Source organism: Ambystoma mexicanum (genome assembly GCF_040938575.1).
Source record: "Ambystoma mexicanum isolate Mex_15411 chromosome 12 unlocalized genomic scaffold, UKY_AmexF1_1 Mex_chr12_unloc.2, whole genome shotgun sequence".
In the NCBI taxonomy this organism is placed as follows: Eukaryota; Metazoa; Chordata; class Amphibia; order Caudata; family Ambystomatidae; genus Ambystoma; species Ambystoma mexicanum.
The window spans coordinates 7,872,251-7,884,511 of NW_027182323.1; the positions used below are offsets into that span (position 1 = coordinate 7,872,251).

Consider the following 12,261-nt stretch of genomic DNA (forward strand, 5'->3'; position numbering starts at 1 on the left):
CGAGTCCACTTAAAAAAGGCACATAATTAGGATAATACATTAATGCACTTTCTGGCTCCATATTTACAGTCTCGTTCACAAGACTGAGCAAAATTTGCAGTGAACTGCATGTGCCTGCAGTTTCTGGGGCATTTCCACGTAAAGCGCACTCACATGCTGAGCGGCAATAGACAGGGACTCTATGCCTGCAAAGTTCCCATTGCCATCAACTCTCAGATCCTCCAGCACACGGCTGGCCCTTACAGCAGTAGTGGTGGAAGAAGGGTGCATCAAACTGGCTGTGCTACGTCAAAACTGTGTGGAGTGTGCTCGGCGTTGAATGAACGAGCCACGTTTCATGAGACCTAAAACTGAACAGATCTAATCTTTTGCCCTGCATTTCCAAGCACTAATTCAACTTATTTTTTCATCAGAAGCATACACATTGAACCACCATTCTCCAATCTGTCTACCTGCCCCAGGCTAACCACAAGGTACTCTCCCCAGAGAACCGGACCTGATGCATCAGCAAATTAATAATTGCTGGAATGCCTCATCTGCTCGTTGTCCATGAAAGCGATGTTGAAAAAATTTGATTAGTGACATAAAGCAACTACTTTTGGTGCATATTTCAAGATATCAGTCATCAGGTGGAGCGTGCTGTGTTGCTGACCTGCACCAACCATAAAGAAGATCACTGCAGGTAAAAGGGAAGTTTAGAAATAAAAAAAATATTTGTATGCATATGCAGTGTGTATGTGCGTCGCAAATTGATACCAGCACAGGGTGGGTTAGTCTCTCCAAAACATCTCTGCAGTCATGGACCTCGTCTCGGCCGATTTAAATGAACATAAAACACGCAGAATGTGTGGAGGCATGTAGTCTGTTTACACGCACTTCCATGTACTGCACGATCCTACAGAGAGAGAGTTACAGAAATGGGCAGGGCCAGCCGCACAATGGAACTTAATTGTTTGAAAAAGAAACTAAACTCGGAGCATGATTTCCTGAACTATACAGAATGGAACAGACAGTTGTGTTAGATCAAACAAATCATTGAACTCTGCCATGCGTACACTTTAGCGTATTCACTGTTAGAAATGTAAAAGATAAGGGAATGGGATCTTAGGGCACATATTTCTTTAAGATATATAGATTGTTACTGGGACATTTCACTCTGTCAAAAAGGATGTTTTCATGATGTCATGTTCCATTGAAGTATGTGTACATTGGGCAGTTTACCCGCTGGGTATGTCATTTCAGTTATACACACTCTGCTATCTGGTGCTGGGAATTATTTTCTTGTTCATTCAGTTAACTTAATAAAGGTTCATTTTTAACAAATACATATATTTTTAGATTTACTGGTAGCACTAGGAATACTAGTAACAAGAGAATAAAAGTACAAAGCAAGCAAAACTGCAAAATAAACGGTGTGCTCTTAGCGGCATGCCTACAGTGACTTCTAAATGAAGCAATGCTTCAACGGGTCTATGGCATGGATGGCTGCTCTGCTTTCTTTCTCCTTTTGACCTTCAGCACATCTATCCTTTTCAAGAAGTAGCCGGGTCCTTTCTATTCATTTTAAAGAGGTTTCAGACGGCAGCAGCTTCAGGGCAATCACTAGTTAATTTAAGTTGCTTAACAGCAGGGGTCTTTGCATGGAGTGGATGGGCCTCGAGTACTGGGCTTGCAGACGGTCTACAAGCCCAGTCCAGTCCTCCAGAGTAAAAAAAGCTATAAAGGGTAGATGACCTGGCCGGGCACTGGCCCCTTTATTTTATGTTTTTATCTTTACTTACTATTTGTGATCACGTCGGCCCACGTGCATGCACAAATAATGTCTTCTGCTGTCCACCTCGGCTGGGTTGCAGAGCTGGGTTGAGCTAGGCGGAGCCTTCTGTTGGCCTGCTGTAGCTCCGGATAGAGGCCTTGTCGCTGTCGTTACACTTGCAAGTTGCATGTGCTTTGCTTTGCAATAGCCAGAGGGCCAGAGGCCTGCAGGCTGCTACTCCATGTCAAAAATTCCTTCCTTGCTTACCAAATGTGCGGGGGGCTGTCGTGGTGAGTGACCGACCGCACCCAGACCCAGCAGCACAATACACCATGCACATGCGGTCCGCTCACGTGATTGACTGCCAAGCCAGCCCAAGCCACATTGCAGCAGCAGGCCCCTGGCAGTTGCCTGGTCGCTGCCCCGACGCTCACAGCGAGGAGGACTATACACTAGGCAGGTCACCCCGCGCACCACCCTAACCCAAAACAAACATGCACACAACACAGGACAGGAACCGCCCATATCAGAAGGCGAGCTCTCAGCTCTCTCCCTCCCAACCCCCAGGACAATTTGTTACAATTTGGTGTTTAACCTGGCACCACACCGGCAGATGGCTGGGGACACACACTGCCCATCACGGCCTCAGCTATTGTGTGCATTCATCAAAGCAAAGTTAACACTTACTAAGTGTTAACCTTCTTTGATGGATGCCTTCTGCATTCCATCAGCTGTGCGGCGGCGAGTAACTCAGAGCAATATGTAACATTACCTTGCCTAAAGTAACTTAAGTTACTCAATCGCAAAAATAATGTTATATTCCAAACTGGCCCCAGGGTGGCTTGTAAAACTGTCCCCAGGCCATCCCGAGTCCGAATTGCATTCTGCCGGTGGCAGAACGTCCGATAGGGCAGTCCGCCCCTGACAGCAGTGAAGGAAATGAGATGCAAACTACAGTGCCCTGAATCCCCTGAGGTATAAATACAGGGTTTGAGCAACTCTCAACTTTTGTTTGGGGGGAGGTTGCATTTTGGTGGCTGATGGACAGTTTTGAAAAGTGTGTTACAAGTGGAGCCATGCATGGTCACCCAACGCCTAGTGCCCCTCCAAGTGCCTGCAAGCCCACTATCAATTGTGCCTATGTTTTGTGCACTCTTACCTCGGTAACCCACAGCATACAAACGTGTCTCTCTGCACCCGACTGACATGAGGAAAATATGTGAAGCTTAATGTCAGTGCTGATAAGTTTTCTGTGCTGCGAATCAAACAGGGCAACTTCTCGAGACCAGGCGAGATGACTAAAGTTCCCAGCCTATCAAGCAAACATGCATCGGAGTCTCACCAGAACTGGATGTGTGGCCTGCAGGTTATACAGAGAGGTCTGAAGTCAGTCCATTAACCCATTGGGCACTCTTATCTGGTTTCAAACTGGGGACTTGCACATTTCAAATTCAGAGGAGCGCTTCTGGAAAATTAGGTGTTCTGGAATGCAGGTCGGAATCTGTCAGTGACTGGCCATGCAAATAACTTTCAGGTGTGTCATTTATTCTTTGGAGATGACCCCCACACACCGCTCCCTGCCACTCCTGACCCCAGGGGAGTATACAGCATTGCAAGAGTGGGGGAGCGAGCCACAAAAAAGTCCTGCAACATGTCCCCCAAACACAGCTTGGAAAATCCAGACTAAACTGACATGCAATCGTTTCCGCCGCGCCATTTGATAAACAACGGCGTGTGCGCTGCAGCTAGAACTTTACTTTCTTAAGTCCCTGAGCGCATTCACTAGTCCGATTTCAGAAGTTAGTCAAATCATTTCTTTCTGGAGTCGTACACTCTGACCCCGGAAAGAAATGACCTGACTTCTTTCAGAAGTTCAGACTAGTAAATGCGCGCAGGACTGGAGCTGAAGTCAGAGCATGCAACACTGTCTGGTGTCCATGTCCCTCACAGCTCCAGGCTGCATCTGATGCAGCAGCCCAAAACGAGGTGGGACATGGGCACCTATTTGCCGTGTGCTGTTGGTCGAATGGCAAAACCCTCGTTGTTAGGGTGGACAACTTCACAAAATGGTTTCACAGGACACTGTCCTTGCCCTTCCGAACTCCCAAGCATCCACAATCCCATTTGGCGTGTTATGTGCCCCACCGAGACCTATCAAACCTTGGGGATTGTCCCAGGGTCTCTGGGTTTTCATGCTCTTCTCCGAGTACCTGGGGAAGAGCAAGAAATCTCTGGGTTTGTATGGGCCGGCAATAAAATGCAGTGCCTCTCTTCTCTCATATCTCGTCGGTGATCTGAGGATGGCTGTGTGACAAGCAAGGTAAACAACCCCGCTCAGGCAGAAAAGAGCGACCACCGTGGTATTTGAACACTTAACATCTCTTTGTAATCGTCAGTGAATAGTAATGAGGGGACATTAGTTATTTTGTAGCTCAAAGCCCAAAATTAAGTTGCAGAGAGTTATCCAAGTCTTTGCCTGTTTTCAAGGCAAAAACATTTGAACTGTTTCTCATTTTCAGGCCCCTGCCGGCAGTGAATTCACTGTATCACTGGCACCGTTAACAGCGGTGCCAGTGATTCAGTGGTTCTCAATGGGCACTTACCGTGACTGCGCCAGCTGCAATATCCCGGTAATATCGGGATATCGGGCGGTGGAAGCAGTAAGCTGTGTTTGCTGTTGGCGGCTTACCGGCAAACTCGTAAGGAACACCATAGTCTTTCCGATAAAAGACATGCCGCTACTCTGGGCTGGCAAGTACCCGCCCATTTAAAGCACATTAGTACATAATGCCCCGAGAGTAGATGATGCTAGACTTTGGTTTTTGTGTTGTGTTTCAATGTACAGCTCAGATGAAGCAACTGCAGTTGTCTTGTTCTCGGACCCAAAATGGGATGCTTTCTTGAATCTATAGGTTGCCTTGATAACTAACCGGTAGGCTTTCAAAGGCACTGGACCATTCTTATTGACAGGAGTGGATATCAAGAAAATGGCAGACCTGTGTGATTTTGGGAATTCATTTTTTGAAATCTCCTGTCAACCTTCAACGTAATCCGTGATGAGATTCCCCCGGATCCATATATATTGGTTTGAGTGCGGCACCATACGTTGCCTGGATCACATGCTTTTTTACACACGAGCACAAACTATCTTTCTCCTGCACTTTGAATGACATGAGCTGGTAATCCCGCGTTCCTTTGAGATTAATCGAAAACCAGGCCACTGTTACTGCAATTAATGTGATTTATTAATGGATGACTTGATTTACGAATGGATGAATTGGAGTGAGAATGTGCAGTGATTTCATGGATCTGCACAACAGCCGAAGGAGAATAATATTTAAAAGTAAAGGTTGAAAAGGCCCGAAGCAGTTGATTCTAATGAATAGTCAAAAGTAAATGCCCTCTGTGAGGCTCGAACTCACGACCTTCAGATTATGAGACTGACGCGCTGCCTACTGCGCTAAGAAGGCACTGTCGTTGTGTACCTCAACACGGCTTATATCAGAAACCCAGGCCAATTGCATTTATGTATATTGGCTTCCATGCTGTCACTGCTATCATTACATTCAAACTCTCCTTAAGACTACCAATAATAGTTTTCAGATTCGATTTTGTTCTGCATATGCTAATGATTCTGCATCTAAAACTTGCCACAATACTACAGAATCGGATAAAAAAAAACAATGTTGAAAAGTAGAACACCTGCTGAGCTCATTTCACCCATAAACATTTTTACTGAAGGTGATTTCCCTTGCAGAAAAAGTCGTCTACAACCAGAGAGGGTGAGGGGAGTTAGTCATGCTGATCGAATTTCACCGCTAGACGGCGCAGAAAGTTGTCAACAGTGAAGGAAATGTGATGTATACTAGAATGGCCTGCATCCCTTGCGGTATAGATCCAGGGATGGAGCCAGCCTCCATTTTCTGGTGGGATGCTGGAGGGAAGGTTTGCCTGCTGATCAGCTTCCTGCATGACCACGAGAGTGCGTAAAAGCTGTCATATAGCAGTCAGGCTCGGACTGGGACAAGAAAGACGGCCGGGCACCTAAAAGAAAAGTGGCCAGTCCTTCGCCTCAAAAAGAGGGGCCCTCAAACCAGCATCCGTGAATCACGTCAATTCACAACATTGCATGCACCGGTAAGATAACCAAATGGGCGACTACACCTGCTGCAGAAATCTGTGGAGGCATGTTATGGTATCAGGTGTGACCTGCCTTACAGAGGCAGCTCACATCCTGTAAGCTGGTCTTGAGTACCTGGCACACACTGCCAACAACTCCCACACTTTGTTGGGGCCACCTGTTACCGCTGGCGATACCACAACTCTCTGAACTTGCAGGGCATAGCTCCTGCAAGAACACGTTATGCTCGAGGCCACGCACCGGTATGATAATCCAGTGGGTGAACACACCTGCCGCAGGAATCTGTTGAATTAGGTTGTGTGTCGCACAGGCATCACCCGGCATTACAGAAGAATCACAGATACACCCCACGTTGTGAATGCGAGTACCTGGGCTGGCCCACGCTGCCTCAATCTACCACTCTCCATTGGTGCCACCGCGGACCCCAAGCCAATCCGACAACTCACCCCTGCAAGAACAGGCTATGCATGAAAAGGAGTGGATTAATGCATGTGCTGTACAATTCTGGGGACTGTGATGTGTGCAGTGGTGGAAGTGGAAATACGAAACTAGTGGTACTCTGGCTGCATCCAAAAAGGAGGGAGTGGGATGGCCAAACAGCTGTTGGAGGGGGGTGGGTGGAATGGACTAGGAGGATCACAAACTTTGGCTGAACGCTAAGCGCCACTCTTCAAATTTGATCACATACCTTCCAAGCTTGACTGGGTACAAATAGTTTGGATTTCAAGGCCTTCAGTAATAATGTCTTATAGAGTTTACTTACAAAAAACAGAAATGGCATAATCGAGCCACATGACAACATGTAAATCCGTATAGCAACATGTTAAGCGAAAAGAATATTTTGTGGCTTTAATTTTCACATCCTGAATAGTAAGCTATACGTCCCAGAAGGTGAGATAATGGCAACCTGAAAAATCTATATAAACACACTGTACTTTCAGTGATTTAACACATGCAACAAAATAAGTTGTGCAATAAACACTGATATGGAGATTCATTGTCACAAAATTCCAGCTGGCCCAACTTCCTCCTGCCCATCCATCCATCCATGGATCCATTACTATATACACCAACCTATGCCGTCCATCCATCCATTCATCTATCCATTGGTCAAGGCACTCTGTAGCGCATAAAGGAATTCAGGTGGGAATTCATGAACCTTGAAGAGGGTTTTTCTTTTAAACAGGTGCTTTTTGGTTGGTGAAGCTCTGTTGCTGGCACACAGATAGCTGCATCATAAGAGCAGCAAAGTAAATATGTAAACTTTGTGTCTCAATGATGCTTCTGCGCTTTGCTCTGTTAAGCGAGTCCACTTAAAAAAGGCACATAATTAGGATAATACATTAATGCACTTTCTGGCTCCATATTTACAGTCTCGTTCACAGGACCGAGCAAAATTTGCAGTGAACTGCATGTGCCTGCAGTTTCTGGGGCATTTCCACGTAAAGCGCACTCACATGCTGAGCGGCAATAGACAGGGACTCTATGCCTGCAAAGTTCCCATTGCCATCAACTCTCAGATCCTCCAGCACACAGCTGGCCCTTACAGCAGTAGTGGTGGAAGAAGGGTGCATCAAACTGGCTGTGCTAGGTCAAAACTGTGTGGAGTGTGCTCGGCGTTGAATGAACGAGCCATGTTTCAAGAGACCTAAAACTGAACAGATCAAATCTTTTGCCCTGCATTTCCAAGCACTAATTCAACTTATCTTTTCATCAGAAGCATACACATTGAACCACCATTCTCCAATCTGTCTACCTGACCCAGGCTAACCACAAGGTACTCTCCCCAGAGAACCGGACCTGATGCATCAGCAGATTAATAATTGCTGGAATGCCTCTGCTCGTTGTCCATGAAACAAGTCCATCCAACTTCCTTCCACTTGATGTAGCATACAGCGTAGGTATTGTTCGAGTGTTTGGTTCATTCTTCCTGTTTGACCATCCGTTTGGGTATGGTGACTAGTGGATAATCGAATATCGCTTTGGGTCATAGAACAGAACTTCCTCCAGAAGTAAGACACAAATTGAGTACCTTGGTCTGAGATCAGCACCGAAGGAAACCCATGTAGCCGCACAATATGTTCAAGAAATACCTTTGCCAGGCTAGATGCATTCGGGAGACCTTTAAAAGGAACGAAATGTGCCATTTTTTAAAATAAGTCCACGACCACTAGAATGGTGTTGAATCCTTGACTGGGAGGTAAGTCGGTGATGAAATCGAGAGACAGTGTATGCCAGGGTGCCGGTGGAATTTCCAATGGTCGAAGGAGTCCAGCTGGTTTTTGCTTCAGTGATTATTATTGTGCACACACTCCGAGGATAGGATAAAGTGAATAACGTTCTTGCGCCAAAGGGGCCACCAGGAGCTTTGTTTTATTTTGGCTAGAGTTTTAGCAATTCCAGGATGACCCTCAATTAAAGAGTCGTGATAGACAGAGATGATTTGTTCTTGTAATTCTTTACTTGGTATGTATAAACAGTTCCTGAAATACGGTAGTTGGTCTTTAATTGTATGGTATTCTCCTTGTGTGCTCCACTCTTGTAATAGATTAGGACTCATCAAGTGTTGAATCTTCTCCTGCAGTTCGCTCTGAGTCATTGTTGCTGTAAGGCCCAGGAGTTTGTCACTTGGAATGATGGCCACTGGATCTGGGGTCATATATACCTTCTCATCAATACCCATACGGGAAAGGGCATCAGCCTTTCTGTTTCTGACTCCCAGTCGAAACGTTATCACATAATCGTATTCCGCGAAGAAGAGGGCCCAGCGTAGTTGATGTGAAGACTGAGCCTTTGTTGTTTTCAGGTATTGTAGGTTTCGATGGTCAGTTATTACGGTGATTGTATGCCTGGCACCTAGGAGATAACGTCGCCAGGCCTTAAAGGCTGACTTGATGGCTAGAAGTTCTTTGTCCGTGATAGCGTAGTTGAGTTCGGGTTGTGAGAACTTACGTGACCAGAATGCTACAGGGTGCAATTGAACAGTTTTGGGGTCCCTTTGCGAGAGAACAGCTCCCATTGCCATGCTTGAGGCATCGTTTCTACCACGTTAGGGAGATCCGGACGAGGATGTCGTAGAATCGGGGCAGAAATGAACCTCACCTTTAGTTCTTGGAAGGCCTTCTCTGCTTCTTCTGTCCATTGGAGTTTCTTATTGTTTTTTCTTAATAATGATGGGATCGGATGCACTATCTGAGATAACCCTGGGATGAATCGGCGGTAGAAGTTTGCAAAACCCAGCATGCTCTGGATTCCTTCGAACGAATTTGGTGACGGCCAATTAAGAATGGCATCTACTTAGTGAACGTCCATTCGGATTCCTTTTGGGGTGAGGATGAAACCGAGGAACTCCACTTCGGTGACATGAAATGAGCATTTTTCGAGTTTGGCATATAGTTGATGTTGGCAGAGTTTTGCAAGAACAGAGCAAACATGCTTGACGTGGTCCTGTTTTGAAGCTGAATATACTAGGATATCATCAATGTAGACTAGAGCACAAATGTCAATTCATTTTCTTAAGACGTTGTTCATGAAGTACTGGAATGCAGTGGGAGCATTGCAAAGCCCAAAGGGAATTACCTGGTATTCGTATAGGCCATATTTGGTACGAAAGGCGGTTTGCCATTTGTCCCCTTTTTTACTCGAACAAGATGGTACGCTCCTCTAAGGTCCAGTTTAGTATAGATTTGGGCATCTTTGACTTGATTTAACAGTTCCGGAATAAGTGTGAGTGGGTAGTGATTTTTTACAGTGATTTGGTTTAATGTGCGGTAGCCAATGCAAGTCCTCAAATCTCCTTCCTTCTTCGGCACGAAGAATAGAGGAGAGGCTGCTGGTGACTTAGATGGGCAGATAAAACCATTTGCCAGGTATTGATCTAAATAAGACTTCAAATGCTGGTTTTCTGGTTCGGTGAGTGCATAGATTCGACCACAAGGGATTTGTGCACCGGGTACCAGGTCGATCTGACAGTTATATGGCGGCAGAAAGGTATTAGCTTGTTCTTTCTGAAATACATCTTTAAAGTCCTGGTATTCACTTGGTAGGGTTCCGGTTACACCCAGAATTATTGCCGCTGTTCCATGAGCAGATGTACTTGTATCTGTTTGCTGCTTTTCTCTGTGGTAACAAGTGAGAGCACAACTTTCGGAAAAGGTCAACTTCTTTGCACGCCTATATATTCGAGGATTGTGAGTTACCAACCACGGCATCCCTAAGATTAACCTAAACTGAGGCGCCTTGATGAGGCCAAAAGCAATAGATTCCCGGTGTCCATCCTGGCACACAAGGGTTAAGACTGCTGTAGATTGGGATACTGGACCAGAAGCTATTTCCGTACAATCAACGGTGGTGACCGTTTCAGTGGTCGACTTTGGGCATAAGGGAAGCTCCATCTTTACTGCGAGATCTTGGTCCATATAGTTTCCAACTGCTCCGCTGTCTATGTATGCTTCTACGGCATGCATCTCAGATGGTTGCTGGTGGTTGATCAAGATCACTGACAACGCAAAATGGGAGGTCTGTAGTTCACTTTCTTCCCTCGACAAACGGTCACCTACACTTGTCAGGCTTGGTAGTTTTCCGACTCCTTGTTAGTATCTTCTTTCTCTGTTGCCCCAACCGTTCTCCTTGGTGGTTTCACTGGACACTCTTTAAGGAAATGGCCTGGCTTTCCAGAGTATAAACATACTCCTGTTGCCTTCTCTAGTCTCTTTCAGCCTTAATTAAAGGGACACTTACCCTTCCGATCTGCATTGGTTCCATCGTACTTTCTGTTGAATGTGGGACATTGTCCTTTGATCGAACATATGCAGCGCGGGCATCCAGTTTAATCAGATCTACTCTTCGGTATTGCAACCTATGATCCAGCTGAACAACAAGATTAATAAACTCTGCACAGTCTTTTGGTGGATCAACCACTTGAGCAAGAACGTCTTTTAGCTCCCCCTCGTAGGCCCCGATGGAATAATGTGGTTCTTTTCTCTTCAGGCCACCCTGCTTCTACCACGAGCCTGTTGAAGGTTGCTATATATGTTAATAAGTCTTGGTTTCCTTGACAGAGGGACAAAAGTTCAATGTCTAATGCCTGCCCATGGGTACGACGAGCAAAGAGCTTCTCCATCTTTTGCTGGAAAACCCTGAAGTCATGTAGCAGAGGATCATCCTGACTGATGAATGGTACAGACCAGTCCGAAGCACTGCCACTCAAATAAGATAGAACGAAAGCTACCCATGACTGGTCGTTAGGGAAAGTCCCAGGCCTACAAAGGAAATGAAGGCGACATTGGTTCATAAATGTTGCATACTTCTTGGGATCTCCCATGAATCGTTCAGGTGGCGCCAGAGGAACTGCCCCAGGAAGGGTTATCTGTACAGGATTGGCTGATGATGTTGGCACTGATGAAACGCTACCAGGCAGCGGTGCCTGTCATGCCTGTGATTGGAGAAGTTGCCTGCTCAATCCGTCGGTGCGTTCTTTAGCAACTATCAATTCCCTCCTCAGGGCGTTGGTCTCCTGCCTGGCTGAACGTACTTCAGCACGTAACTGCCCCAGCATCTGCGCTAACTGGTCGGTTTCTGATGTTTCCATGGTGGATTGTGGTATGAGGCTTTGCGTTCTGTAACACTCACCTGATATCCACCCGGACTCCACTCAGCCCTGGTAGGACCACTCGCACTCTCGAACTGCTCCCTTGGAATTTGTTCGGTCGATGATTGGGCCTGCAATACAGGAATATCGGATTTAAAACCCTATTTTCTCTTGTTGCTTGGCTCCCACCTCCCTGGAGGACCAAACCTTCTCCTCACCTTGCTTTTTTGTATGATGCGCTCTCCGTCCTGCTTCTGGGTGCAGGGGAGCGTAGCTGGTGTTGGCGCATCGCAACCTAGTTGCTTCACTGGTGCGGGCCCTGTTCGAGTCCAGACCTGCTGTGACTCCAGTTCGTTAAGGTGAGCGTACTGTTTTTTACAGTCTTGATAATCTGTCCTTCTCTCTTTCTCTTGTCCCTTGATATTGTCTCTGTTTCTTCCCCTAGGTGCAGGAAGAGGTTATTGTTGTGCTGATTGGGGTTGAGTACGAGGCGGTGAGTGAATGTGTGATGCGCAGCGCTATTTGTCTTTTCTTGTGCTGACCTGTGTCTCCCCTCTTTCTTGTAGGCCGCTGTAATGTCCCAGAATGGATGCTGACCGAGAGAGCACTAATTGGTGAGTGAATGTGCGATGTGTGGCGCCTTCTTGACTTTTCATGTGCTAACCTGTGACTCCTCTCTTTTGTAGGTCGTTGTGAGGTTCCTGGAATGGGTGCTGACCAAGAGCGGCTCGAATTCAGGTAAGCGTCTGATGGTTCTTGCTGCTTTCTTCATTGAAA

General features: G+C 46.3%; 1 non-coding gene across 1 annotated transcript; it reads right to left on the reverse strand.

The window, feature by feature from the left end:
* Window positions 1-5,150: 5,150 nt before the first annotated feature.
* Window positions 5,151-5,223, reverse strand: TRNAM-CAU (transfer RNA methionine (anticodon CAU)). Its single transcript has one exon. It is a non-coding gene; the product is annotated as a tRNA-Met (tRNA).
* Window positions 5,224-12,261: the final 7,038 nt, after the last annotated feature.